At 48.7% G+C, this 26,694-nt stretch overlaps 1 pseudogene; it reads right to left on the bottom strand.

The window, feature by feature from the left end:
• Positions 1-18,809, bottom strand: part of LOC141221841 (pentatricopeptide repeat-containing protein 1, mitochondrial-like) — a 37,988-nt pseudogene extending 19,179 nt beyond the window's left edge.
• Positions 18,810-26,694: the final 7,885 nt, after the last annotated feature.

Below are 26,694 nucleotides of genomic sequence, written 5' to 3'. Positions count from 1 at the left end.
TCACTCTGGCCTAGCCTGAGGGACTCCTGCCGCAAGAGGGGACCGGCCCCCGATATCTGACAGTGTACTTCACGTCATCGTTAGAAAAGCCCGGAGGCTTAGTGGATCCCAGGGGGACACGGACGCAGCGGAGTCGCCACCTGTATCTCTCAACCTGTGTATATCCAGTGGGACCCGGCCTTACTCCACGTTCACATCACATACCGTCAGGAGAGGACTGAGTGGGAGAATCTAGGAAAGAGAGGAACACCCCAGCGGGGTCTTGACAGGTGCTCCTGATCTACCTAGGAAGAGCTGAACCCCCTTCCTGGTGGACGCAGCGCGCCGCGAGAAGCAGAGAGAAGCTTCGCAGCTGCTACTTCATCAAAGTGAGTAAATCTTGGATGACTTCACATACTGCCTCCGTTTGCTCATTCCTGCGCGGCACTGCACCCACCACAACTCCCCAGATCCTCCATACTGCCCTGAGGCTTACTCCGCCTGTGGGGAGTAGTACCAAACAAGCTGCCAGAACATCAGCCTCAGAGGACTGCTGCAGCGCTGGTGGCCATCACCAGAAACCACAGGTGGCGTAGTCGAACATCCACTCATCCAATAGCCCATTCTTTTTATGTGACAGCCCTGGGCACGGACTGGGTCGCGGCCACGACGACACCCACATACCCCCACCATATATTGACCCAGCACCGAGTAACCCCACCGCTCAAGGAGGGTGTCGCAACGTGGCGTAGTCGGCAGGATCGCGTGCCCGCAGCAACGGAAGAAGATAATCCCATTGCCGCCGGGTACTGTGCGCCTTTCACAAAAGACTGTCGTTACACACTCAATGTGGTGCCCGCCCAAGAAGAATGGACACCATTAGGTGCCAAAACAACAGCAACTTAAGACCTCCTATCGTGGGCCAGGTTTCCCAATGGTGCGAAGAGCTAAGACCGCTCCTTGCATTAGAGACTGTCCGCATAGTTGTGTCCGTCAAAACGGATGGGACTTCCCAAGGAGTGCCCGTCAGCCAGCCGCCCGGGAGCCTCCCAAAAAGGAGGAGGCAAAAAAGGCCGCACCTTGCAGCAGAGATGGACGCAGCCAAGGAGATGTCCTCCGACGCTGGCCCACCAGCTGCCACCTCCCTCGGTATGGAGGGAATGTACCTGACCCAGGAGGAGGCCGAGTTCCTCCGCGGTGAAATCCAGGACCTGACCCGGAGGGTCGAAGAGGCCAAGCGACTGGCCGCTGCGGAGTGGAGAGAGGAGGTGCTGCAAAAGATCCAGGCCTGCCGCCAGAGCTTGTCATGCCTGTCTACAAAGGCCTTGGCCCAGGGGGAGGAAGCCCCGGAGGCCTTGTGCAGCCCAAGAACGGGTAAGGCGGAAACCCCTATCCCGGGCGCGGGGCGCACCAAAGCCCTCCTCGATCTCCTGCCGGCACCCCTTTCCCCGGGTGCCATCATTTGGGAGCAACTCTTGGCTCTGACGGCTGAGACCCAAGCCACCGCCATCACTGGAGGCCTGATATGCCACACGACTCCCGGTCCAGAGATCCCTGCACTTTCTGGGGTGTCCACCTGCCCCAACCCGGACTGGTCCGCACCAGCAGAGGGCCCGCAGCAACCCCTCCTGTCGCCGCTGCCCGCGCCTCCGGTCGCCTGCCCGGCGGCAGAAGAGTTTGCCTGGGACAACCAGGAGGGTGACCTGATGGGCTTCCCTCGGGAGACCCGGTCTGAAACGCGGAGGCGGGAGGAGTTCTGCCGCAGGGAGCTTCTCCAGCTCGAGAAGGAGCATCGACAGAGGGAGATCCGCTGCGAGCACCTGGAGGTGCGCGCCAAGGCCGCAAAGTCGCAGGCCCGCCAGGCAGAGGCCGCCCGTTCAAGCCCCCGGGAAGAAGGCCTTATTGTGCGCTTCCACCAGGAGGCCGGATGGGGCTTCATTCACAGCCCACAGTTCCACCGGGACGTCTTTGTCAACCGGCGGGACGTTGAGCCGCGGCTGGAGCAGGGCCACTAATAATTTTTTTATGTACAATCAGGAATTTTATCTCCAATGTAGAGGAGTATCCATGGGATCTAGCTATTCTCCATCGCTAGCAAATATGGTAATGTCCCATTCGGAATATGTTGCACTGTACACTTTCGCTAATCCATGGGCCCGTGATGTTTTCTGGTATGGCAGATACATAGATGATTTGATCTTTATCTGGCGTGGGGATGTGTCTGCCATACCGGAATTCATCAAGTATTTAAATAACAATGAATTTAATCTTTCTTTCACTTACACCTCTGATTCTAAGTGTATATCATTTCTTGATCTAAAATTGGAGATTCTTGACGGTTCCATCACTACTTCCACATTTTCCAACCCATATCTGGGAATACCATTCTACATGCCAAAAGCGGACATCCGCGCCATACTATAAAAGCTATACTTGTGGGGGAACTGACAAGAATCAAACGTAATTGTAACAATGCCAACAAATTGGATGAAGAATTCATCAGGTGTAAAAATACATTGAAATCTAGGGGTTATCCGGATTGGTCTCTAAAGAGAGCAGAAAAAATTGTGGACAGTAAAAATAGACTGGATCTGATTGATCTGTCTAGGACAAGGATTAATCGCAATGATATTACAGCACATAAAAATCGAAATGTTATTTCCTTTAGATATAGTTCACAATTTCAACTGATCAAAAATATAATACTGAAACATCTTCCTATTTTATATGAGGATACTGTATTATCTAAAATTCTTGATTCTGGAGTTTTGGTGGTGGCAAAAAAAGCGCAAACAATAGGGGGGCTATTGGCATCTAGTCGCCCAAATAATCTACAAAAACGGCATACCTGCTTAATTGTAAAGGGTTTTACAAGTGTGGTTACACCAGATGCGGCATTTGTCGCTATGTAAAAATCACTAAAAACTTCCTAATGCTGATTCTAGTGAAACACACAATATAAAAAGCTGTCTGAATTGCAACAGTAATTCTGTGGTTTACATCATAAGATGTGCCAGTTGTGATCTGTTATATGTGGGATGCACCATAAGAAAACTAAAACAGCGAGTGGCAGAACATCTTTCTGATATTTTTAATGTCACTAATCAGAACATTTCTTGCGCCTCCAGACATTTTATTGAGCAGCATAATAGAGAGACATCCTCATTTCAGGTCTTTGGCATTGAAAAACTTACCTTTGATCCTCGAGGCAGGGATAATAGGAGACGCCTACTTGATCGAGAAGCATTTTGGATGTATCATCTGAACACTTGCCAACCAAATGGACTAAATTTACGGAGGGAACTGCTGTTCCATTACAGCGAGTAACTTTTCTATGCATATGTGATTTCTTCTTTGTCATGTGATTGTTTTTACTATGCATATACTTTGGAAATCGGTTTTATATTTCTGTATGCTAATATATGCATCATGTGACTTCCATTTTGTATGTGATTGGTGAACAATGGTTTATATACCATGGGTATGCCATTTGCAAGCCAGTCTTGACAAAGAACGCATCTTTAGCGTTCGAAACGCGTTGCCCTGGCTACACTATGTGACTATGGAATCTGTTTTTAAAGAGCTTTTTTCACAATAAAGTAACCTAATTTTTGAACTATTCATGAAGCTGGTAATCCTTTCTCTTTATGCTTTGTTTGCACCCGGTTTATTTAGGATGACATTGTGCCTGCGGATGATGAGCAGTCTACAGACTGGATTGTGGATGGTTTGCACCTGTTTAGGTGATCACTATTGGTTTTATACAAAGCCATTTCTACCTCTGACCTCAGAAGTAAAACCTGTCTGGAGTGGCTCTCCTGGAGGTCCAACTCAGGATCTCCATGCCCTGCAGCCACCCCCCCAGGGCCTACGTTGAGGGTTTTGGGCAGGTCCCTCATGCTGCTGAACTGACACTTTTGTACAAGTATTCTATATCTATAATGTCTTCCTAATGTTTTATATGTTTATACTATATCTATATAACCTGCAACGTTAAAAGTATTTGAGCCTCCCATAAAGGGAAGATAGTTATTTGTTTAAAAAGCATTTAAAAAGTTTGAATGTCTGTACCAATCTTTTGCTCTATTGCAGCCCGCGGACATGCTGTGTTTCACCAGGGGAGAATGTGGCGCCCCTGAGGGTTCAGTCGCCACAGGGGTACTGCACCTCAGAAAGAGGTGTGGTATCTCCTCTCTCAGGTAAGGATGGAGCATCACACAAGACCCTACTTCACACTCAACACTACACCACTTCTGTCCTGTAGGGGGCCTAAATGCACCAGGGTGCTTCCCCGGCCCGGGATAGAGGAGATGGGGGGAACCAAAGATAGGGGGAACCATGTAGTGGGTGAGGGTGGAGGAAGCACTTTACTTTAGCACCTTAAGCATCATATATATACAGTGGCCATCTTTATAACCTGGTCTTTTGTCGTGGTTCCTTGGGAAGGTCAGTCAGCACAAAGCTGTGGCCGGCTCAGGGGTCACGGTTCCGGGTCTCAGGCCTCGAGACGGGGGGTTGGGGCAGAGTTGAGTTATAGCTAGCTCTGTCCCCGGTCAGAGTCCAATCAAGAAGGCCCAGGAGGGGAGCAGAGGAGATAGGCTCCACAGGCGAAAGGATCCCAGGAGGGTACGGACGGAGCGGAGTCGCCACCTGTATTCTTCACTCTGGCCTAGCAAGAGGGACTCCTGCCGCAAGAGGGGACCGGCCCCTGATATCTGACAGTGTACTTCACGTCATCGTTAGAAAAGCCTGGAGGCTTAGTGGATCCCAGGGGGATACGGACGGAGCGGAGTCGCCACCTGTATCTCTCAACCTGTGTATATCTAGTGGGACCCGGCCTTACTCCACGTTCACATCACATACCGTCAGGAGAGGACTCAGTGGGAGAATCTAGGAAAGAGAGGAAAACCCCAGGGAGGTCTTGACAGGTGCTCCTGATCTACCTAGGAAGTGCTGAACCCCTTCCTGGTGGCCGCAGCGCGCCACGAGAAGCAGAGAGAAGCTTTGCAGCTGCTACTTCATCAAAGTGAGTAAATCTTGGATGACTTCACATACTGCCTCCGTTTGCTCATTCCTGCGCGGCACTGCACCCACCACAACTCCCCAGATCCTCCAAACTGCCCTGAGGCCTACTCCACCTGTGGGGAGTAGTACCAACCAAGCTGTCAGAACATCAGCCTCAGAGGACTGCTGCAACGCTGGTGGCCATCACCAGAAACCACAGGTGGCGTAGTCGAACATCCACTCATCCAATAGCCCATTCTTTTTATGTGACAGCCCTGGGCACGGACCGAGTCGCGGCCACGACGACACTCCCATACCCCCACCATATATTGTCTGGTACTGAGTAACCCCACCGCTCAGGGAGGGCGTCGCAGTAGCAGATAGTTCAAAGCTGTCCACCTTTCTCGAATTTAGTAAGTGACCCCCTGGTCCCCACAGAAGAACTGAACTCTGGTGGTGCCATCTGATGGCTGCTAAGTCCCCGGCCAGACATGGTGCACTGGTGATTCCCCGTGGAATGATTACAATGATGCTGTTCCCTCCCGGTTAATCTACGATACGGGCATCTTATAAGGACTCCATTGTGGGTGACCAGGACTGTGACCTTGACTTACCTTAAATAGCTCACAGCTCCCCTGCAGTCCTGAGCTCAGCGTGCAGACCTTCAGCGAGCTCCGGTAAGTGATGGGATTAAGCGCAATGTTCTTGTCCATCAATTCTTTCCGCAGCTTCAGTGCGTGCTGCAGACCCGAGTCTTTCCATGGCGACTCCGCGCAGGCGTTGAACAGGGCAGTATATGTGGCATCTGTGGGAACCAGACCTCGCTTTTTCATCTAAATGATGTAACAAGAAATGAGTCTGTACTGTAAAAACTGTATGTAATAATAGCAATAATAATGTAAGTACATAATATACAGGGCATTATCAGATAATGTAAAGGTAATTTACTGTATTACGTTATTAGTCCTCCCAATTAACAGAACAAATGGTCCATGGTGCTCACTGGGGCGCTGACGCCCCTTCACAGCAAGATCCATATAAGTGTGTGCGCCTCGTACTGCCGGCCTCGGCCAGATCCCCACAGCTTGTACACTGATGAACAGCGTACACAATGAATGTTATATTGAGGGCATAACAGTAATGTCAGATGGCTACTGCTATGTGTATATTCTATTCTGGCCCCTGTGTGTCCTGCAATTGTCACCAGTTCTCCCCTCTGCAGGCTCTAGCGCTAAGCTTCAGTTATCTCTCAGCTAGTGGGTAGAGAATGCTGCACTGACTGCTCACGTACACATCACACACAGGCGGGAGGGATTCCCGCTTTCCATTCAGCACATGTTCAGAAGCAGTGGCAGTGATATGGTTGTGTAGAAGTGCTCAGCACTGAAGTGAGATAAACTCCTTACTAGAATAAGCTGCAGCACGATCTGCCCGTGTCTCCCTCTGATTGTCCTATCACTGTGCTCCTGCTCCAGCCTAACCTGATTTCATTGATCAATAGTGCAAGTAAAGATAAGACACTTTGTAATATACATTATCAGATAAACCTTCTTCTTTTGTCACTTAAAAGACATTTTTTGGTCTCCTGCACTAATCATTCACTCTCAATATCTGCTAAATCTGTGGGAGAAGGGAAGGGAACCTGTCACGTGAACAAACGCTATCAACCTGTAGATATGGGGTTATTCTGCAGGTTAATAGCATTCTGAAACTGCCCGATGCCGGCATTTAGACTCCCTCTGCCAGGAGGAAATTAACTTTATTGTACCTGGTAGTGTTTGGGTATCAGTCATGGGGGCGGCACTGGTTCAGTCACCTCTCTGTGTATAGAGAGTGACGGCTGTCACCGTGCCCTCAGCCCTGATTGACAGCCGGCCCTAATGCTGAGCTGCCGTCAGTCACTACAGGGGTCGCAGTTACAGGCGCCACTTTCTATACACAGAGCAGTGCCACCCCGGTGACTGGAAGTCGAACGCTACCGGGAGGAACGTGACAGGTTCATTTCAACAAAAATGTCTGCGATGCCCCTATAAACCTATGGAAGGGGGAGCTGGAGGGAGGAAAAGCAGAGCACAGAAAAGGTAAATGCTGAGGCTTATAATGCAGAGAAAAACTGCAGGAGACCCATCATATAATGTACACTCCCCATACATTCATGTACACTCAGGAGTGTATGATGAGTGGCAATTATTCCTTATATAGTACTCCTTATTCTAAAAAGTCATCTGAAAGTGCTGTTAAATCGTAAGGGAATCTGCCACCCGGTTTTAGATGCCCCATCTGAGAGCAGCATGATATAAGGGGTGAGACCCTGATTACAGTGATATCTCACGCTTTTTGTTGCTTACTGCTATTTTGATAAAATCAGTATTTTATCTGCTGCAGCTCTAGTAGTTCTCTGAATGCTGAGCTTTGTATAACCCCACCCACACCACTGATCGGCAGCTTTCCTCCAGTCAGTGGTGGGGATGGGGTTATACAGAGCACATGAATACCGAGGACTACCTAGCAGCAGGCTTACTAGTCCTCTAGTGATAATCTCCTGCTGATAAAACTGTGATTTTATAAAAACTACAGCAAGCAGCCCAGTAAATGACACATCGCTGGAATCAGGGTCTCTGCCCATACATTATGTTGCTGTCAGATTAGATAACAAAAACCTGGTGACAGATTCACTTTAAGGGGGTTATCCTATTTCAGACAACCCCTATTCCAACACAGCATTTTTTTTTTTTAAGAAACAAACCGTGCTTCAAGCCACATATCCAAGCCCTTTCCACTTCCTGCCAACGTCAACTCAAAAACATCTCCCGGATCCGCACATTCCTCAACCACGAATCTGCAAAAACACTAGTGCACGCCCTCATCATCTCCCGCCTCGACTACTGCAACCTCCTGCTCTGTGGCATCCCTTCCAACACTCTTGCACCCCTCCAATCTATCCTAAACTCGGCTACCTGACTAATCCCCCTGTCCCCCCGCTGTTCCCCGGCCTCTCCTCTCTGTCAATCCCTGCACTGGCTCCCATGTACCCAGAGACTCCAGTTCAAAACCCTAACCATGGCATACAAAGCCATTCACAACCTGTCTCCCCCATATATCTGTGTTTCAATGTTTTTTATTGAATTTTTTTTTTTATAAACCTTCATACATCTCTGACCTAGTCTCCCAGTACTTACCTGCACGCAGCCTCCGATCCTCACAAGATCTCCTTCTCTACTCCCCTCTTATCTCCTCTGCCCACAATTGCATACAAGATTTCTCCTGTGCTTCCCCCCTACTCTGGAACTCTCTACCCCAACATGTCAGACTCTCGCCTACCGTGGAAACCATCAAAAGGAACCTGAAGACCCACATCTTCCGACAAGCCTACAACCTGCAGTAACCACCGCTCCACCACACCGCTGCATGACTAGCTCTACCCTCACCTGCTGTACCCTCACCTATCCCTGGTAGACTGTGAGCCCTCGCGGGGAGACCCTCTCTCCTTCTGTAACAGTTTGCCATTGCGTTTTTGTTCAGGATTATTGTACTTGTTGTTTGTTATGTATATCCCCTTTTTCACATGTTAAGCTCCATGGAATAAATGGCGCTATAATAATAAATAGTAATAATAATAATGCTTTGGTGTCAGTCATTGTCTGCAGCGCGGACGTGACGGTGAAAGCACTGCAGTCAGTCAGTGAGCTCTGAAGGTCGGCCCGAGTTAACGGCACGAGCCGCTGAGCGTAGCTACAGGCTGCAGAGCTGTAGATGTGTTGTCAGCGCTGCAGACAATAACAGACAGCGGGAGCAGCAGGAGAAACTTTGCGCTGGACCTGGGGAGGATGAATAGAGAACAGACGGTTTTTGTAATTTCCTTAAACAAACTGCAGCCAGGAACAGCGGTTTTGTGAAACAAGAAAGTCCCTTTAAAGGTTGTTTCACAGAGTAAATAAGATCATTTTAGTATTAAATCATTAAAAAGCTACAAACATGCCACAGTTAATGTGACCATTATCTGGGCTTTGTTATAAATATTTCAGAATAAGCTGCAACATGCTGTACAGATCTGACTAATGTGTCCAGGGCCTGATGAGCACAGCCACCACGGCATGGACCCCGGCTAATCTCATCCATGTGAACACAGGCAGAAGGACTTTACTGGCCACTCCTTGGAGCTTACCCAATGCTGCTTTATCATGGCTCATTATCAAGGGGTCACAGATCAACCTTATAAAGCCCGCCACACACATTAGATGGCTCTTGGATGAAAGACGGCCCGCGCTTAACAGTTGTCTGGCAGCCATCTCTCCCATACACTCCTGTGTTCTCTATGAGAGTCACCACCAGACATGTCTACTGGCACCTTATCTCCAGAACATAATGATCAGCCAAATTAAATGATCAGTTATGCTGTATCATTAACTCCCCCAAAAAATTGTCCGGGACCCCATACATATTAGACTGTCAGACAGAGCCGTCAATACGTTATATATACGATATATCCAACTCTTCCGCAGCCTCCGATGAGAACAGTGTAGTTACTTTCCTCCGGCTGCAGCCGCTCCTCTTTCAGCATCTGTTCCTGGAAGAGGTCCAGGGCTTCGGCCAGCTGCACACAAGAGGGACATGTCTTCAGAGGAGAGCAATAGAAGTGCTAGAAGCAGTGCAGGATATACAAGCAACCAGGACCCAGCACTTCACACTTATGTCCTCACTCACCTCCTCCCTCTTTACCCTACTAAATAAATAGATGAGACCCCAAGACAACTCTGACACATACAGACATGTGTATGATTTTTTAGGTGCATTTTCTAATGGTAAAATTTATAGAAAAAGTAAAGAAAGAAAAAAAAATAAGTAAATCACGAAACTTAGAACATGCTGTGATTAGCAACAAAAGAAAAAACGTAAAAATGCACAGATGCAACAAAAGAAGCAAAAAGACAAAATAATGCAAAATAATGCAAACATAAAAAAATAAATAAATAATCCAAGCAAAAAAAAACCAGTCGCAATTTCTTAAAAACACTTGTGAATATTTTTCTTTATTGCTGTTGGACATGATTTCCATAATCGTAGCAGAGCCGGGCTGTGTTGTGAAGACTGCAATAGTTTTGCTGTGATTACAGACATTGCTTGAAAAAAGGAGAACAACATGGCACAAGGGCGACTTATGCAAATGCTATAACAGTCATGGCTATGATCCTAAAAAATAATGCTTCTCATCAATGGCTATCTCCTCCGTCCGGACACTTACCAGGCTTCACTGTGTTTCTTAGGTGCTAGTGGTGATGTGGCACCCCAGGGGTCTGGTTACCACAGTAATAGAGATATTATGTCTGAGAGCAAGTGGGAGGTTTCTCTGGCCAGGAGCCCTAAGCATGCAACACGGTCCGCCCAGACCTGGGAGGGGAGGAATCTGCCCTTATAAACTGGGTCTGGTGCGGGATTAGTGAGTGAAGCTAGAGATAGAGCCTGCAGAACAAGCAGAGCAGTCAGAGCCTGGAGAGGGAAAGTGAGAACAGGAGCTCTGTAGGAGCAGCAGCTGAAGGCCAGGGGCTGTGAGCAGAGATATAGCTCGCCCTGGCTGAAGTTACTAAAACCGGACACAGGAGTCCGAGGCTGTGGGGACTGATATATACCCAGCAGCAGAAACCAACCGGCAGGGGATTCCAGGTCCTCTGGCCATAGAAGCCCGGAGGCTCAGTCACAAAGAAGGGACCAGCGCCGCCATCCAGGAGCGGAGGCTAACAGAAGGCCCCAAGTCACCAGCCATACGGGTGAGCACCACACGGTATACTCAGGGACGTGGGCTACTTGTAACCGCTGACATCAAGGTAGCCAGGAAGAGTGCAGATAAACGGGGAGGCCTACAACTCCACCTGGCCAGGGGAACTCCTGCTTGCTCGCAGACTGACCAGGCCCCTTATACTAGCCAGTACTCCCGGGAGGGTCTGCCTTGTACCATCAGTAAAGACCCTGAACTGCACCTCACGTCTCTGTGATTCCTTGCCGCACCAGCACCATTAGCACTGGGACCCTCACATCATCACTCCCATCATCTCTCACATTAGCTGCCCTGAGGCAATACTTCTCCCGTGGGGAGTTATCCCATACTCGGCTGCGCAAACAACATCAGCCTCAGCGGTCGGCAGCGCAGCGGCGGTCCCCACTGACCGCAATCCACGGGTGGCGTAGTCGGACATTTGCTATACATTAAGACTGCCACTGGTTTGACCACCCTGGGCACGGACCGGGTCACCGCCACACGGAGACTACAACCCCCAGCATTCTACAATAGGCCCGGTTCCGGGTTCCCCTGCACAACACAGGCCCAGGGGGCGCGTCAACTTTGGCGTAGTCGGCAGGATTTCGTGCCCGCAACCACCGGGTACTGCGTGCCTGAAAAAGAGACTTTTATACTTACCTGTGGTGAAGTTTCCCGCCGTCCGGAGTCGTTTCCCGCCATCCGGAGCCGATTCCCGCCATCAGACGCCATCTTGGATCGTTTCCCGCTGTCTTCTGCCTTCTTCCCGCCATCCGCAGCTGCTTCCCGCCTTCGGACGCCATCTTCGGGAAGCCGCACGGGAAGAAGAGGGGCGTGGACGCCGAAAGCGCGCGAGATCCGAAGCTCCGCCCCACGCTCTGACGCTGCGCAAGGTCCTGGAAGGGAGGAAGAGCGACGCTGACGTCATCGGAGCGCGACGCCAGGTCCTCAACCCCGACGATCGACTGCGGAGCCGCGGCCTACGGAAGAAGAGCATCGCAAGGTAGGCCACGGTCCACTAGGGGGGAGGAGGATGCCGGATACCGAGGGGAGCTCCACTGCCACAGCCACCGCCAGCGCAACCGCTGCAGCAGTCATGCCATTCACCATGCCTTATATCCCGGGGGCAACCTGGCTACCCCAGTACTCAGGGGAGTCACATACTCTAAATGACTTTAGAGAAAGACTGGATAGCCTCTTCCAGGTGTACCCCCTCACAGAAGAGCAAAAAGTGAGCATCCTGGTGGCCCAATTAATCGGGGCAGCCCAAAGGGAGGTAAAGTCCTGGTCACCTGGGAGGAAGAGGACTGTCAGGGAAATACTAGCCCGGCTGATACCCGCACCTCAGCTGAAATAAAGCTCAGATTTTACGGGTGTAAACAACGGGCACATGAGAGTATAAGAGACTATGCTCTAAACCTACAAGAGGCCCTGAGAGCCATTAAGCAGGCAGACCCTGACAGCGTGGGAAATGAAGATAAGCTGTTGACTGAACAATTTATTGAGGGTCTACTGTGCAATGCCCACCGAACCCAGTTGCGGGCAATGGCCTTACAGGACCCTGACCTGGACTTTGCACAGTTCAAGGACAGAGCCATCCGGGTGCTCCGAGAACCGGCACCAGGTGGCGCTGTGACCCACAGGCCCCCTGCTATCACTTACCACCAGGAGACGGCGCCCTTGTCTGCAGGGCCTGTGGGAGCTGATGCGCAGGCTTTAAACAGTGACCCGGCTACAGACCTGCACCATCAGGTCCAAGAGCTGACTAAGAGCGTTGCCGCGCTAACCAGAACTGTGCAGTCTTTACAGGTCTCTTCTCCAGGAAAGATCCAGCTGGCATCCGGACTGGAGGACGTCCCGTGGCGCCGACTGAGGAGGACCCCACCGGCCAGAGGAAGACCCAGCGACCGATACAACGAGGACGGACGACCCATCTGCCGCCGCTGCAATCAACCCGGACATGTGGCAAGGTACTGTCATTTAAACGGGCACAACCTGGGGTAGAGGGCCAACCCCCAGGCATAAGACCATCAGGCCCATCAAACTGGCGTGATAAATACATAGGGGGACGTCCAATCTTGCCTGTGGTACTGGATGGCATTCCTATGAGTGCCCTACTAGACACTGGGTCACAGGTGATCACAATCCCGTACGTGCTCTTTAAACAGTACTGGAATGACTCGGACATAACCCGCTACCCAGATGACGACCTGAGTATCATCGCCAGCAATGGTCAGCCCGTGCCGCAATTGGGATTCAAAGAGGTGACCATTAAGATCGGTAAAGTCGAACTGGCGGTACAAGGACTGATTATAGTGGACATAGACCGTCATGAGAGTCACCCTAGAATAACCTTGGGAACTAATGTGATTGAAAATTGTCTTGCAGAGGTGATTCTCATTTTACAGCAGGTTGCCAAGAACGCCAGTTCCGGCCAGCAGCGTGTGCTCCAAAAAGAGATCCGGGCACTGATGAAGCGGCAACAGGTGGAACTATCTGGTGGTGAGATAGGTAGCGTGAGAATGTGTGACCCGTTCCCTATTGCCATGCCCCCAAAAAGTGAGATGATGATTTGGTGCCGGGCAGCTATTGGTCTAAGAGGTAGAGACTACCAAGCAATGGTAGAACAAGTCTACTCAGACAGTAGGCCCACCATTTTGACGGCACGAGGGGTGGTCGATGTACGCCATGGGAGGGAGCCCGTTCGCATCATAAATATCGGGGAGAGAGAAGTACACCTGCCCCGGTATGCCACGCTAGCCAAATTGTTCACCATAAAGCAGAATTCTGTACAGGCCGTGGAACCCTTGCCTCCATCTCAACCAGAGGAAGGTAACGGCTCTAAGAAACCAATGGAGGACTGGAGTCAGCAACTGCATTTGGGTACTGACTCCACTCCCTCACACCAGAAACAGGGAGTCTATCGGGTGGTTCAAGAGTACGAGAGAGTGTTTAGTAAACACCCGCTGGACTTCGGGCGAGTAACGGGGGTAGAACATCACATCCCCACGGGAGACCATCCTCCCATAAAGGAGAGATACCGACCCGTACCCCCTGCACACTACCAACACGCCAAGGGGATGCTAAAAGACATGAAGGAGGCTAGGGTAATTAGGGACAGCTGTAGCCCCTGGGCAGCTCCACTAGTCTTAGTGAAAAAGAAAGACAACACTATGAGAATGTGTGTAGACTACAGGAAGGTCAACCGTATCACACACAAAGATGCGTACCCGTTACCAAGGATAGAAGAGTCCTTAGCTGCATTAAAATCTGCTAACTTCTTCTCTACTTTGGATCTCACTAGCGGGTACTGGCAGGTTTCTGTAGCAGAGGCAGACCGGGAGAAGACCGCATTCACCACCCCGATGGGTCTCAGCGAATTTAACTGTATGCCGTTCGGGCTCTGCAACACACCAGGAACCTTCCAACGGTTGATGGAATGCTGTCTGGGACACCGGAACTTCGAGACGGTCCTGTTGTACCTGGACGATGTCATCGTCTATTCCAAGACCTACGAGGACCACCTGAAACACCTGGCAGAAGTGTTTGAAGCTCTGGCAAACTACGGCCTAAAAGTGAAACCCTCCAAGTGTCACCTCCTGAAACCAAAAGGTGCAATACCTGGGACACGTGGTGAGTGCTGACAGAGTGGCTCCTGACCCTGATAAGATCACCGTGATTAAGGACTGGCCAAGACCCTCCAGCATAAAGGAAGTGCGGCAGTTCCTCGGGTTGGTAGGCTACTACCGAAGATTCATTCCCGGTTTCACCAAAATGGCAGCCATAGCAGGACCTCCTGATAGGTCAATCGCGGAAAGCCAAAAACCAGAAGCCGCCCTTTAGGTGGGAAAAGCTGGAAGAGGAGTCCTTCTGCCAGCTGAAGATGGCCCTCACGGGGGATGAAATCCTGGCATATCCAGACTACAGCCAGCCCTTTATCCTCCACACGGACGCAAGCAACATCGGGCTAGGAGCCGTACTGTCCCAGATCCAGCAAGGGAAAGAACGGGTAATCGCTTAAGCCAGCCGAAAGCTACGGCCCACGGAGAGGAACCCTGAGAATTATAGCTCATTCAAGCTGGAGTTCCTGGCAGTAGTGTGGGCAGTGACCGAACGTTTCAAGCATTACCTTGCCTCCTCCAAATTCACCGTGTACACGGATAACAACCCGTTGACACACCTGGACACTGCAAGGCTCGGTGCCCTGGAACAGAGATGGATGGCCCGCCTGTCCAACTTTGAATTCACCATCAAATACCGGGCAGGACGCTCAAATGCCAACGCGGATGCCCTGTCTAGAATGCCGAACTTACCGGACGTAGGGGAAGATCCAGAAGAAGTTGAGCTCCCTGCGTTCCACCGTCATGGGATTACCCTGTATTCCCACCGTGTGAAGGACAGGCGCTCCGTGACGTTCAATCCCTTGCCCCACTACAACTGGGCAGAGACGCAAGACAGTGATCCCGCAGTCCATTTGGTGAAGGAAATGCTGACCCAGGCCGATGCTCGTCTTGACCCAGATGCTCCGGAGGAGACCAAGCAACTGTGGAAGGAGAAAAGTAAGCTGTTCCTCTACAGGGAGAAGCTGTGCCGGAGAATGGTTAACTCTCGAACACATGAGTTGACCTGGCAGGTAGTGGTCCCAAGACGAGACGCGGCTATGGTTCTGGAGGCATACCACAACGGAGCAGGGCATTTCGGATGGAAGAAGCTGGAGTTCTTGTTGCGTGAACGGTTCTACTGGGTAGGCATGAGAGGAGCCATCGAGAGGTGGTGCAGAGACTGTGGCCCGTGCCACCTGAGAAGAAAAGACCGAGCCAGCCAGAAGACTCCCCTGCAGCCCATCATCACCAGACAGCCACTGGAACTGGTAGCCCTGGACCATGTGAAACTGGCTCCAAGCAGATCTGGGTATGTCTACGCCCTCACAATCGTAGATCATTACTCCCGGTTCCTGGTGGTGGTCCCGGTCAAGGACTTAACGGCTCAAACAGCAGCTAGAGCCTTCCAGCAGCACTTCTGCCGTCCACACGGGTACCCGGACCAAGTGTTGACAGACCAAGGACCAGCCTTCGAAGCGGAGGTCTTCCAGGAGTTCTGCAACCTGTATGGCTGCAAGAAGATAAGAACAACGCCCTATCACCCTCAAACCAATGGACTCTGCGAGAAGATGAACCAGGTGGTGATAGATCTGCTAAAAACATTGCCCCTGGAAGAACGCAGTCTGTGGCCTGAGAAACTGCCCGATCTGGTGGACCTGTATAACCACATCCCTGTAGGTTCCACCAACTGTACCCCGGCTTACCTAATGAGAGCAAGACCTGGTAAGCTGCCTATTGACCTGGATATGGGAGTCCTGACGCCTGAGGACACCTCGCCAGAGGCAGACTGGGATACAGAACGGCAGCAGTAGTATCGGAAAGTACAGGAGAGCGTCGAGCGAAGTCTGTCTCAAGCTAGAGAAAGGCAAGAGAAGGCTTATAACCAGTATGCTCCCGCTGTTCCCCTGGTACCTTGAGATCAGGTCTTGAAGAGGAAGAGGCGGCTCCACAAGTTGGACGACCAGTGGGAGAAGGACCCGTACACCGTACTGCCATCAAGCCATGAGAACCCAAAAATCTGCGTAATCAGTAAGGATGGAGGAGAAACCACAGCCATTGTCTCCAGAGACCACCTGAAGAAGTGTCCCGAGCAGCTGCAAAGCCCTGAAGAAGATCAAGGAAACCCTCAACCCGCAGAGGAAAGGGAAGAAATGATCAGTACCGTACTCGGAGACTTCCCCCGGTCTTGGACACAAGTAAACGGCGCTGTCGTGGTACCCGTCCTCACCTTTCTCCAGCCAGCCCCGCAAGTGCCTACAGAGGAACCAGTAGAGCTGGAAGAGCAGCCGGCCCAAGAGGCAGAAGAGTCCACACCAGCAGTACAGGAGGATCAACCCTCTGCTAGTAGTGAGCCTGCCGTGCCCCTAGTGAGCCAAAGAGTGCGCAGACAACTGCCCAGCTTACCCATAACACCTCCTACACCCTGTAGTGCAGAACCAGTTAGTGAGCTCCGTAGGTCCACTAGAGTCACTAGAGGTCAGATGCCCGCTCGCTGGAGAATCTAAACTAATGCACTGTGAATTTATCTGTTAACTGTTTATGGTTTATGTTTGTTGCCTGTTATTAATTATGTTTCTCAGTTACCCTGCAGATTTTTATGGACTAACAGGTTATGGACGCTGGATAACCGGAACAGTTTTGTAGATAGTTGCACCTTGGTGCCTCTTGCGAAGACGGCCGCGGAAGAGAAAACCTGTCTGGCGTGGCCTCCTTGCGGCCCAAAGTAGTTAGTCTACCCTTGCAGCCACACCCAAGGACAACGCAAGGGGTTTGCTTTGGACAGGTCCCCTACTTCGCTTAAAGCTTCACCTTGGGTGATATGGACACCCGGTTGCGGACACGCCGTGACCTTTAAAGAACTAAAGCTTCTTGTAAATATGTTATCGTATTATTGTTTATACCCTGTTATTATGTTTCTTTAAAAATGTGTTTAGTCCCGGAGTACTAAAATTTACTAGGGGGGAATGTGGCACCCCAGGGGTCTGGTTACCACAGTAATAGAGATATTATGTCTGAGAGCAAGTGGGAGGTTTCTCTGGCCAGGAGCCCTAAGCATGCAACACGGTCCGCCCAGACCTGGAAGGGGAGGAATCTGCCCTTATAAACTGGGTCTGGGGCGGGATTAGTGAGTGAAGCTAGAGACAGAGCCTGCAGAACAAGCAGAGTAGTCAGAGCCTGGAGAGGGAAAGTGAGAACAGGAGCTCTGTAGGAGCAGCAGCTGAAGGCCAGGGGCTGTGAGCAGAGATATAGCTCGCCCTGGCTGAAGTTACTAAAACCGGACACAGGAGTCCGAGGCTGTGGGGACTGATATATACCCAGCAGCAGAAACCAACCGGCAGGGGATTCCAGGTCCTCTGGCCATAGAAGCCCGGAGGCTCAGTCACAAAGAAGGGACCAGCGCCGCCATCCAGGAGCGGAGGCTAACAGAAGGCCCCAAGTCACCAGCCATACGGGTGAGCACCACACGGTATACTCAGGGACGTGGGCTACTTGTAACCGCTGACAGCAAGGTAGCCAGGAAGAGTGCAGATAAACGGGGAGGCCTACAACTCCACCTGGCCAGGGGAACTCCTGCTTGCTCGCAGACTGACCAGGCCCCTTATACTAGCCAGTACTCCCGGGAGGGTCTGCCTTGTACCATCAGTAAAGACCCTGAACTGCACCTCACGCCTCTGTGATTCCTTGCCGCACCAGCACCATTAGCACTGGGACCCTCACACCATCACTCCCATCATCTCTCACATTAGCTGCCCTGAGGCAATACTTCTCCCGTGGGGAGTTATCCCATACTCGGCTGCGCAAACAACATCAGCCTCAGCGGTCGGCAGCGCAGCGGCGGTCCCCACTGACCGCAATCCACGGGTGGCGTAGTCGGACATTTGCTATACATTAAAACTGCCACTGGTTTGACCACCCTGGGCACGGACCGGGTCACCGCCACACGGAGACTATAACCCCCAGCATTCTACAACAGGCCCGGTTCCGGGTTCCCCTGCACAACACAGGCCCAGGGGGCGCGTCAGTGACGCTACCATCATACCGTTAAGGTTACGATCAGCAAATACAATCATTTAGGACAATGTAATTGCATTATATTTGCCACAATAGGAAATTATATGAGGATATATTATAGAAGGACATATATTGTCTGGTATGCTTCATTGTAAACTAGCATTGTGATGTGCGATCCCTCCCCTGCGGATCCCCAGTAGAATAACAATATAGACATTCTTACCTTGCCCTCCTTTATTTTGGCCTTACACTGGAGGAAGTACCAGTACGGAGTGTTTCTTCTTCCCCTGTACCTATTATGAGCGGGTTGTGTGCCCCAGTAATGTCCTCACCCTCTTCATATTTCAAGTCCTGGACCTCTGGAGACTATTTCTTAAACACCGTTCTTGAGGAGTATGTCTTGGACAATGTCCCAAAGTTGTCCTCCTCTGGTACCGGTGAATTATGACCAGCACCGGCATGGTCGGAGATAGTCCTGAATCGCAGTACTCTCTGCTGGGATCACAGCCGATGGTTGCTGGAGTCCGGTAAGGAGTCAGACAAATCTGTCTGCACATGGGTTGTACTGTTATTAACCATCCTGATGCCAGGGAGTAAGATGGCAACTTAGCGAGGATCTGCAGCATGCCCATGGTAGATGGCGAGCAATGGTCTTCAGGCAGCTGAAACAATTCACAAAAATAAAAATACATCAGCTCTAAAGAGCACGGCTGCTCCGTGGTCAGTAATGTCGCCTTACTGCACTGAAGTGGTGCAGACATACACAGTATATAGTGGGTGTACATATCCAGGCACAACCTAGAAGGAGGTAGATGCATACAATCTACATACTGTATATATATAATTATATACACAGTGGGGGAAATAATTATTTGATCCCCTGCTGTCTTTCTTAGTTTGCCCACTGACAAAGACAGGAACAGTCTATAATTTTAAGGGTAGGCTAATTTTAACATTGAGAGATAGAATATCCAAAAAAAAATCAAGAAAATCACATTGTATAAACTAGATAATTTTTTTGCATTTTGCAGTGAGAAATAAGTATTTGATCCCTCTGGAAAACAACACTTAATACTTGGTGGTAAAACACATGTTGGCAGCACAGCAGTCAGACGTTGTTTGTAGCTGATGATGAGGGTTGTGCACATGTCGGGAGGAATTTTGGTCCACTCCTCTTTGCAGATCATCTCTAAATCATTAAGATTTTGAGGCTGTTGCTTGGCAAATCGGAGCTTTAACTCCCTCCATAAGTTTTCTATGGGATTAAGGTCTGGAGACTGGCTAGGCCACTCCATGACCTTACTGTAGTTCTTTTAGATCCACTCCTTTGTTGCTTTGGCTGTATGTTTTGGGTCATTGCCTTGCTGCAAAGACCTAGCCACGACCCATCTTCAATGCTCTTACTGAGGGAAGGAGGTTGTTGGCCAAAATCTCGCGATACATGACGCCATCCATCTTCCCTTCAATACGGTGCAGTCGTCATGTCCCCTTTGCAGAAAAGCACCCCCAAAGTATGTTTCCCCCACCATGCTTCACGGTTGGAACGATGTTCTTAGGGTTGTACTTCCTTCTTCTTCCTCCAAACACGGCCAATTGAGTTAATGCTAAAGAGCTCAATTTTTGTCTCATCTGACCACAGCACCTTCTCCCAATAACTCACAGAATCATCCAGGTATTCATTGCCAAACTTCAGATGGGCCTGCACATGTGCCTTCTTGAGCAGGGGGACCTTGCGGGCACTGCAGGATTTTAACCTTTAAAGCGTAATGTGTTACCAATGGTTTGCTTGGTGACTGTGGTCCCAGCTGCCTGGAGATCATTAGCAAGTTCCCCCCTGTAGTTTTAGGCTGATCTCTCACCTTCCTCATGATCAAGGATACCCCACGAGGTGAGATTTTGCATGGTGCCCCAGATCAATGTCGATTGACAGTCATTTTGTATTTCTTTAATTTTCTTACAATTGCACCAACAGTTGTCTCCTTCTCACCCAGCGTCTTACTTATGGTTTTGTAGCCCATTCCAGCTTTGTGCAGGTCTATGATCTGGTCCCCGACATCCTTAGAAAGCTCTTTGGTCTTGCCCATGTGGTAGAGGTTAGAGTCTGACTGATTAATGGAGTCTGTGGACAAGAGTCTTTTATACAGGTGACTATGTAAGACAGCTGTCTTTACTGCAGGTAACGAGTTGATTAGGAGCGTCTAACTGGTCTGTAGCAGCCAGAACTCATAATGGTTTGTAGGGGATGAAATACTTATTTCTCACTGCAAAATGCAAAAAAAAATATCTAATCTATACAATGTGATTTTCTTGATTCTTTTGGGCAGGGATATTCTATCTCTCAATGTTAAAATTACCCTTAAAATTATAGACTGTTCATGTCTTTGTCAGTGGCCAAACTTAGAAAAACAGCAGGGGATCAAATATTTATTTCCCCCACTGTGTATGTGTATATATATCTGTAGCTTTGTCGCCATAAAAAGATGGGGGCTCGGACACATTTCTTGCACTTGGGCCCCAAGCTGTTAATGTCCACCCCTACTTTTTTCAATCTATGTAACTATGTAGAATGCACATTAGGAAAATGCTTGAAATGCAATTCCCAATAATATTATTTTACAAGTAATTTCCTCTTTTTTTTTTTTCTTTGTAAAGTGCTAGTAATAAACCCAATCTCTGGATCTAGAAAGTGCAAAACACTCATGACAAACTTGCACATTTAATTTGTAATCTGTATTTCTTATGGTGCCTAAGGGAAGCAATAATGATAAGGTCCCTGCTTGGTAACAAGTGCAGTTATCTGCCTCTATAACAATAGCAAATTACCAATGATGAAAGGGTTAATACTTGTGCCCTGCATCAGTAATAGACCCTGTAGTCACCATGACAACTGTTATGAGGTCATAAACCAGTGTCATAAAGAAGATTCCATAAAAGAATTCCGCGCTGCCACGATCAGCGCCATTACTGATGCGCCTGAGGACCTTGAGCTTGACCACCCACGTAATGTGCCAAACTTGGTGTAATTTGGAGGTTCTAGCAGGGAAAGGGGTTGTCTGCTTTAGACACCCCTAGGGCATGGGAAGGTAACAAAGGGGGGTCCCTAGACCAGGATCCCCTTCTGTTACCCTCTATATAGAGCAGCTCTCCTTTGGGAGTTCATGGACTGATCTATGACTCTAATGGGTGATAAATTGGGAGGGATTATTTATCCTATTAGGGATTAGGCATAACGAACTGTAACCAAATGTCCAATTTTTTGAGAGGCGGACCTGGATCTGTAAGGGAGAAATTATACATCCACCTGGCCAATCAGATCAACCAAATTCGCTCCATCAATCAATGTGGTGACAGATATCGCAGCCAGATCTCTCCCACATCCCCTTTATCACATTTATAGTCTGTATTTGTTATGTCATTCTCTGTAAATCTGGTAAAATGTACAAATTGTACAATTCTGCAGTTACATCTGTTATATATTGGCACTAACTCTCTAAGCCCAATGGAAGGGCAGCCCTCCATCCATGGTTCCATAGAGGTTTCCTCCACAGGGGGTTTTCCTCTCCTGAGTGCTGGAGGGTGACTCTTCGTGAGTCGGGGGTTGTGCTATTTTCGGTGTCATGTAAATTTAAATAAAATTTTGACCATTTGACACCTAATTGCAATGCTTCGTGTATTTATTTTGTGTGCTTCTGTCTGATTAATTTTGTTTGGGGGTCGGGGTCTATCACATACGGCTGGACATCTGCCGGCTGCACAGAACCCAGTAAGCACATTTTGCCCCAGGGGTCGCCCCTGCTCCGATGATGATGGTGAAGAGGAGACAAACATTACAGCACAACTCCTGGACGCATGCTCTCATCATTGGATAAAAGAATTGTATTACAGCAGTATAAGCAGATTACTCATCTATTCCTGTAATTTCCGTAGTCTTCAATGGAGAAGGCTGCAAGCAAGATGGTCTATAGGAACAGAGGCTACACAGAATCTTCTTTATCCTGATAGGTGATGGTTCAGTGTCATGTAAATTTAAATAAAGTTGAGAACGTTTGACACCTAATTGCAATGCTTCATGTATTTATTTTGTATGCTTCTGTCTGATTTTGTTTGGGAGTCGGGCTCCATCACATATCACTGAGTGACACGTCTGACATCTGCCGGCTGCAGTTTTGCCCCAGGGGTCGCCCCTGCTCTGGGGAGTATGATGGAGCAGAGAAGATAAGCATTACAGCACAGCACCTGCAAGTGAGCGCTCATCCTCAGAATAAGGACTTATATTACAGGATTACAAGCAGCTTCCTCGCCTCATTCACACAGTGAGCATTTTGGGCAGTAATTTACATTAGTATTTGTAAGCTAAAAACCAGAGGGGAACAAACACAGAGAAAAATAATAACTGTACCACTCTCACCTCTTCTGTGTTTTGGATCCACTCCTGGCGTCTGTTAACAAATACTGATGCAAAATATCGCCATGTAAAAGGGCCCTAAATCCTTACTGACTGATTTGACAATTCTTTACAAAAAAACAATATATGCCTCACCATGCATTTAATCCATCCTGCTGCTCATATCTTCTGGGCTCAGACCCACAATGCCGTGACTCTCGGCCAGTGTACATAAGGAGAAAGTGGGGAAAGTCTCCAATAAAAAATAATTCTCACTTTATTGGTGCAAAATATTAAAATATATAAAAGTCCATGATAGCGGAGATGCAATCTCGACGCGTTTCTGGTTACGTCCTTAGTCAGTGATCCTGTTGTCATGACAACCCGCGCCTCCAGGTATCCCAGCGACGGAGGCCTGCTTAGACCAAGCTAGGAGCATGGTCTCAGAGGCTTCTATCACTGTAACACTGACAGGTAGAATTCATTGCAATGCTTTATAACAGCGATTATACTAATAAAAGCTAGTCCCATAGAGGGACTAAATGAAAAAGTAAAAAAAAGAATGTGAAAAAATATTTAAAAAAAAAAACCTAATCAAAAAATAAACTGAAAAGAAAATGAAAATAATGTTATATCAATAAATGGGTAAATTCATACAAAAACTAAAATAAACCAAAAAGGTCCACATATTTGTTATCATCACTTCCACGGCCTATAAAACGGTCACACTACTTAACGCCTTCAGTGAACATTGAAAAAAAAACTATTCTTTTTCATCTTACCACCAAACAAAGAGCGGAATAAAACACGATCAAAAAGTTGAATGGAAATAGAAATGGTATAGCTGAAAACTAGTGACGAGCGAGCACTAAAATGCTCGGGTGCTCGCTGCTCAAGTCAAGCAAATTGGAATACTCGGCTGCTCGGTCCAAGTAACGAGCCCAATGTAAGTCTATGGGAAACTCCAGCATTCTTTCAGCGCCTCCCCCCCCCCCCAGCGGTCTGCAGAGGGCCTAAAAATTGCCCAAATCGATGGGAACAGAACTCAAATGACAGGGGAACAGCATGGGGAAGACTCCTGGAAGCATTTCTGACTCCCAGGTCAATGATGTCAACAATGTTGTCAGAGGTATTACGCCACTTTTACAGACTCACAATAAAACATACAAAAACTAAACTAAAATAGATTTTCCTGGGAATTATGTTAAGGAACATCCTTTCCAGGGTAATGAATTGTATACAAGGCAAAATAAATAACCAAAAACAAAAATGCTCCTTCACACCTTGGGCTATGTTCACACATAGCGTTTTTGATGCATTTTTGCATTGCTTTCAACCGTGACAAATGTATTCACCGGGAAATGGCATTTTAACATTTTACAACCTTATCTGGCCATGTGGTGTGTGAAACATCATCAGACACATCCTGTTTCATTTATGAAGGAGGGATTGTGAAAGTCACAAACACTATTTTTACTGCCTTACTATTCTTAAAGGGCCAGCAGTCGGCTATGCTTTGTTGTTCCCATTATTAAAGAGTGGGTCTCCTATACTGTTATTGCATATGCAGTGACTGCAAGGGCTGCCAAAAATTTGGACGCAACCCAATACCTCTTTGAAGAGACATAGAGGAGGGTCTCAGTAAAAAAAAATATTCCCATTATAAAGGAGTGGGTCTCCTATAGTGGTAATGCCCATGCTGTGACTGCAAGGGCTGCCAAAATTTGGGAAAAACCCCACTAACAATTTAAAGACACATAGAGCTGGGCCACAGTAATGACATGTTCCCACTATAAAGGATAAGGATCTGCTATACAGTTATAGGGTATGCAGTGAGCCCAATAGCTGTAAAAATTTAGGAAAAACCCCACTAACAATTTAAAGACACATAGAGCTGGGCACAGTAACAACATGTTCCCATTAGAAAGGAGAGGGTCTCCTATCCAGTTATAGGGTATGCAGTGGGTCCAACGGCTGCCAAAATTTAGAAAAAACCCTATTAACAATTTAAAGACACATGGAGCTGGGCTACAGTAATGAGTACGACATGCTCCCATTAAAAAGGAGTTGGTCTCCAATACTATTTGCGTATGCAGTGAATGCAACAGCTGCCAAAAATTACGAGGCACTCCAATGCCCCTTGCAAGAGATGTAGAGGTTGGAGGGCCTCCTGAAAACAATGTTCCCATATTTAGGAAGTGGGTCTCCCATACTGTTTGCCTATGCAGTGAATGCAACGGCTGCCAAAAATTTGGGGGCACTCCAATGCCCCTTGCAAGAGACGTAGAGGTCGGAGGGCCTCCTGAAAACAATGTTCCCATTATTTGGAAGTGGGTCTCCCATACTCTTTGCCTATGCAGTGAATGCAACGGCTGCCAAAAATTTGGAGAAACTCCAATGCCCCTTGCAAGAGAAGTAGATATGGTGATATGGTAGATATGGTAGTGATATGGAGGAGGATGTGAAGGATGAGGAGAAGGAGGAGGACAAGAGCAAATAGACAAAATCAGGAAGCGTATACCCATGTCTGGGTGTGAAGACAGAGGTGCATGGGAATACAGTTAGACCTCCCAAAAAAAAGACACTGTATTTGAGTTTATGTTACGCTGCTATCATTCAGTGGTGTTGAGAAGTCTGGCCCAAACCAGCCTTTGATCATTTTTGTATGAGTCAGCCTGTCAGCATTTTCAGTTGACAGCGGCAGGGCAGGCCAGGACCTCCAAGGTGTAGAGAGCCAGTTCATGCCACGTGTACAGCTTGGATACTCAATAATTATAAGGCACAGAGGAATCAAGGACTACGTTGGCACAGTTGGCAAGGTACTCCCTCACCATCTTCCGAAACTTTCCCCTCTTTGGGAGAGTACCCCGCGCCTCAGGACCTGTGCGATGGGAGGGTCTGAGAAAACTGTCCCAGAACTTTGACAGTGTTCCCCTGCCTCTGCTGGATTGAATTTGTGTCTCTCTCGCCTGTACTCCTTGGTTGTTCAACGAACTGTGACCTCTGTCGCCAGCATTTTCAGATGGGAATTTTTTAAATAATTCCGCAACAAAAGCCTTCTCATACGGCACCATTTTAGAGGCCTGTCCTGCAAGGGAATAAGAGACAGAAAGTTCTCCTTGTAGCGTGGGTCTAGAAGTGTTACCAACCAGTAAGGACTGTCATCCAAAGTTTGGACAATGCAAGGATCACGGGAAAGGCTGCGTAACATAAACTCAGCCATGCGTGCCAGATTGCTGACAGGCAAGACTTCTGTGTCCTCACCAAGAGGATGACTGACCATGCTCTTCATGACTGGAAGCCATGGGATTTTATGAGCTGTCCCAGGCCAAGGGTATAGATTGAGAAGAGTAGGGGTCCTAGTCCTAGGACAGAACCTTGAGGGACTCCAACAGAGAGGTGGCGGGATGAGGAGGTAGTGTGGGAGGGGGGGCTAAATGTGCGGTTGGAAAGGTATGAGGAGATCCAGGATAGGGCAGGGTCTTTGACTCCAAAGGAAGACAGGATCTGCAGTAGGAGGCAGTGGTCAACTGTGTCGAAGGCAGAGGACAGGTCAAGAAGAAGGAGTACAGTGAATTGTCTGTTAACTTTGTTGGTAAGTAAGTCATTAGTAATTTTGGTAAGGGCAGTTTTGGTGGAATGGTGGGGGCGGAAACCAGATTGTTGGTTATTGAAGAGAGAGATAGATGAAAAGTGAGAGGAAAGTTCAGCGTGAACGTGTTGCTCAAGGAGTTTGGAGGCAAATGGGAGAAGCGATATGGGTCGGTAGCTGGACAAGGCGGTTGGGTTGAGGGATGGCTTTTTGAGGATGGGAGTGATTGTGGCATGTTTGAAGGCAGAGGGGAAGGTACCAGAAGTTAGTGATAGGTTGAAAAGATGGGTTAGGGATGGGATGAGTGTGGGGGTGAGGTTGGGGGGGGATGGGGTTGAGTGCACAAGTGGTGAGGTGTAATTTGGAAAGG

This window comes from Phyllobates terribilis, unplaced genomic scaffold (genome assembly GCF_046119375.1).
Source record: "Phyllobates terribilis strain yellow unplaced genomic scaffold, ASM4611937v1 Scaffold_340__1_contigs__length_2048258, whole genome shotgun sequence".
NCBI classification, from domain to species: domain Eukaryota; kingdom Metazoa; phylum Chordata; class Amphibia; order Anura; family Dendrobatidae; genus Phyllobates; species Phyllobates terribilis.
The sequence above is the reverse complement of the archived record's forward strand: the minus strand, read 5'-3'. Positions and strand labels throughout refer to the sequence as shown.